At 39.1% G+C, this 4,633-nt stretch overlaps 1 non-coding gene across 1 annotated transcript; it reads right to left on the bottom strand.

Moving 5' to 3' along the window:
* Positions 1 to 2,888: 2,888 nt before the first annotated feature.
* Positions 2,889 to 2,997, bottom strand: LOC136495118 (small nucleolar RNA R71). Its single transcript, XR_010768898.1, has one exon. It is a non-coding gene; the product is annotated as a small nucleolar RNA R71 (small nucleolar RNA).
* Between the last annotated feature and the right edge of the window lie 1,636 nt (positions 2,998 to 4,633).

Below are 4,633 nucleotides of genomic sequence, written 5' to 3'. Positions count from 1 at the left end.
TTGTTCTTCATAACATTCATGTTCCTAGTTATAGTGTTTATCGTCTACTTTGATTATATGCTTAGTATAGTTAGATAATCATCATGTTCATGCATAAGTTGGTATAGCGCTTGCTTCACAGATGGTGGGGTGAGTGGTTGGCATTGTGTAAGCATGGTGCTTATATGTTGTTTACCTATGGATGCACCCTATATTCCGGGCCATGTGGTAGATCGTGGATGTGACACTACCATTGAGTCCTTTGTAGTCCACTCCCCAAATATAGGACAAGTAGGATCTAGTTACGAAGGAAGACAAGCTCTGTTCTTAATCATCCTTAGTAATATCCCTTATATGTAGATATGAAGTTGATCTTAACCATGATTGCTAAGTGTAATTGCACTAATCAGCGTATGCTTTGACTTGTAATTAAGAATGACTTAGGAATTATTTCACTAATATTCTACTTAGCCATGTTAATGTCATAGAAAGGAGTACTCTGTGTGATGAATGATTAGTTATTAATTACCATTCATATATATTTATCTCTTGACTTACCCCTGTTATGAGTAGAAGTTCGGTTATGGTTTATTTCTCCATCATGTGTATAAGTTATCAATATATTCCAACTGCACATTCTTCCCTATGGTAAAAATATAAATAACCATACATGGAATACTCCTGGGTAAAGTGCTACAATGGTATATTATCTGTGCGCTTGCAGATCCCTTTCATTTATATATTCTTTCTAGTCGCAAGCAATATTAAAGTACTTCTTAGTGTCATTCCATAACGAAAACAACCCTAGAAGGTTCTAGAAGACTCAAGAGGACACCACACCGAAGCAGAGAGCGAGGTCCCACCTGTATGCCAGCTGGCCCCTAGGGCCCACCTGTCAGCCGCCCGTTGCTATGTCAGTTCTCCACCGCCTCCTAGATTTCATCTACGCTATTTATTCAAGTCAATTTGATCCGAGGGCTTAGGATTGACCCTCTGGCCTATATATACCAGCCCCTGCCACCCTCTGGAGGCATTGAAGTCATTTGAGAAGACAAAAACCCTAATTATCCTCAGAGCTCCACCATATTCTAGGGCATAGCTAGTTAGGCTAGGTCTAGAGGGAGGCAAGCAGGTTTCACTTGGATTCCTGATCATGTCAAGAACATGGTTTAGTATAATCTTTATACCCCCCCTCTTTTGTATCTCTCAATACTTTTATATGTTTGCTACAATTGTTATGACAATATTATTCATATCATTTATGTTCCTAGTTATCATGTTCATGGTCTACTTTGATTATATACTTAGTATAGCAAGATTATCCTTATATTTATACATAAGTTTGTATAGCTCTCACTCTAAGGTACCATGGGTGAGTGGTCGACACTGTGTAAGCATGGTGCTTATATGTTGTTTACCTATGGATACACCCTATATTTTGGGTCATGTGGTAGATTGCGGATGTGACACTCTAGTTTAGTCCTTTGTAGTCCACTCCCTGAATATAGGTACACAAGTAGGATGTAGTTACGAAGGAAGTCAAGCTCTGTTCTTAATCATCCTTAGTAATATCCCTTATATGTAGATATGAAGTTGATCTTAACCATGATTGCTAAGTGTAATTACACTAATCAGCGTATGCTTTGACTTTGATTAAGAATGACATAGGAATTATTTCACTAATATTCTACTTAGCCATGTTAATGTCATAGAAAGGAGTACTCTGTGTGATGAATGATTAGTTATTAATTACCATTCATATATATTTATCTCTTGACTTACCCCTATTATGAGTAGAAGTTGGGTTATGGTTTATTTCTCCATCATGTGTATAAGTTATCAATATATTCCAACTGCCCGTTCTTCCCTATGGTAAAAATATAAATAACCATACATGAAATACTCTCGGGTAAAGTGCTACAATGGTATATTATCTGTGCGCTTGCAGATCCCTTTCATTTATATATTCTTTCTAGTCGCAAGCAATATTAAAGTACTTCTTAGTGTCATTCTAGAAGTGGCACTAGGTGGTACCAACAAGCATTTCTAGCATCATCACTAGGGATGACAACTTAGTAAAAGAGATGCTAAGAAATGTCAACAACTTTAAGTGACTACTTAGAATAAGTGACAAGTTAATAAATACCAACAAGCATTTTTTGTGCCGTTGCCGGAGAAGGTAGCTAGGCAAGAAGGAAATATTGATAAACTTATACCTATTGATGTGATCAAGATAACCAATGACCTCTGCTCAAACAAGCTTACCCTTGTTTTGTCTACTTTTATATCTTATGTAAGGTAATGTATGATCGGTTTTGACCTTCCGACAAACTACGTTGAAGATCCAGAAGCATTAATGTATGATCGCCTTATCTAGTTGTCTTTTGATTCTAAAGCTGAGACTTTCTTGAGTTTAGCTCTAGTTCTCCCGATTAATGCTTCTGGATCTTCAATGTAGTTTGTCGAGAGCTAAACTCAAGAAAGTCTCAGCTTTAGAATCAAAAGACAACTAGATAAGGCGAAGCTTAACACCTTATTTCAAAGCCATGGCTGACAAGACCCTCCATGAGTTCTCTGCTCCAACTGTGGCCAACATCCATACTAGACCGGCGGTCAATATCGGAGACAATGGCTTCGAACTCAAACCAGCTCTCATCAACAAGGTGCAAGCTAGCCAGTTTTGTGGAAAGGCACATGAAGATGCAAGTGCTCATCTCCAACACTTTCTAGAGATTTGCAGCACTTTCACCATCAAAGGAATGACCAAAGATGCCATATACTCCGCCTTTTCCCATTCTCGCTCTTCAGGAAGGCGAAGCAATGGTTCTACACTAACAAAGATAGAAACACTACATGGGATAACTGCTCCACTACCTTCCTAGCAAAGTTCTTTTCCACAGGCAAGACCAATGCTCTGCGTGGGAGAATTTCAAGCTTCCGATAGCAACATGATGAATCTATCCCTGAGGCATGGGAACGCTTTCAAGATTACATATCAGAATGTCCTCATCATGGGATGGAGAATTGGCTACTCATGTAGACTTTTTACCATAGGTTGACCAATAGCACTCGTGAGAATATGGATGCTGCTACTAGAGGTGCATTCCTATGACTCACAATCCTAGGTGCAATAGCTCTCATAGACAAGATGGCCTCCAACCAAGGTTGGAATGAAGAACGTCTTCAGACCCACAAGAGGGGTGGAGGTATGCATCAACTCAAGGAGGTAGACATGTTGTCTGCCAAGATGGACCTGCTGATGAAGAAGCTCGAAGACCGAGCTAATGAGAATCAAGAAGTCATGCACGTTCATAATTCCCACATGATGTGTGAAGAATGTGAAAACACTAGGCATTCAGGGAACAACTAACCTGAAATCCATGAGGATGTGAACTTCATGAATAATAACTACTTTCATCCTTAATAGAATCTAGGATGGAATCAGCAATAGAGGCTGAACTACCAAGGTAATTACCAAGGTAACTATCAAGGTAATAATAATTTCAATAATCAACCACCCTTGAGAGAATTGATCTATGGCCAAGCTAAAATAATGGAGCGTTTATCTAGGAAGTTAGCTTCTAATGATATAGTCCTAGAAAACATAAATAATAGAATGGATAACTTTTCCTCTGCTATTAAGAACCAGTATAGCTTTAATAAAATGATAGAATCACAAATAGCTCAGCTGGCGATTGTTGTTCCTCCTACCGACAGAGGTATGATTCTAGGGCAACCGGAAAATCTAGAAACTACCAATCTTGTCAATATTAACAATGTAGCTTACTACTACACAGAGCTATCGATGGGAAGGTGGATAGATTATTCCTTGCCTAAAAAGAAGGGTGACTCAGGAAGACCTGTCATCCCCATCACCATTGGACCTCACATATTCCAAGAAGCTATCTGTGACTTCGGAGCAAGTGTCAACATCATGACTAAGGTAATCTATGATAAAATTAATGGAGATACTTTGTTGTACATAAATATGCGTTTGTAGCTTGCCGATCAATCACTTTGCTACCCCAAGGGAGTTCTTGAAGATGCCATTGTTTGAGTGGGACAATCATATGTTCCCGTGGATTTTGTGGTTTTGGAAATAGGTGGAGATGAAAGGGCACCCATTATCTTGGGCCAACCTTTCCTGAGCACCACAAAAGTCATCATCTACATGGACAGTGTCAAGATCTGCTTCACAATCAAGGATAAAAAGGAGAAGTTTTCTTTCAAGAATCGTATCTTGCAATCTCCTGGACATCCACAAACGATGTACCTACCTGAAGAGACAACAGTGACCAAGAAGAAAAACAACAGGAGAAGAAGGAAGAACAAAGCCAGGCAGTCCCTAGAAGAGTCAGTCAACATGATCAACACACTTCGATCAAGGTACGACCACCTCCTTGCTTCACCATATCTTACCAAGAAGGACAATCCAAGCGTACCTATGATCGAGTGTACCATTGAACAAAGAATCTTCCACAAGACCATTTGTGACATTAGGTTAGGTGTCAACATAAAGTCAAAGGTAACGTATGAATACTTATTCGGTGATGAACCTTTGTTCCCTACATACATGCAATTGCAGATGACAGACCAATCAATCTGATTTTTGGAGGGAATAGCTAAAGATATCATAGTAAGAATACATGATCAC

The sequence above is a fragment of the Miscanthus floridulus genome, chromosome 11 (genome assembly GCF_019320115.1).
Source record: "Miscanthus floridulus cultivar M001 chromosome 11, ASM1932011v1, whole genome shotgun sequence".
Lineage (NCBI taxonomy): Eukaryota > Viridiplantae > Streptophyta > Magnoliopsida > Poales > Poaceae > Miscanthus > Miscanthus floridulus.
This window is presented reverse-complemented; position numbering and strand designations above follow the sequence as displayed.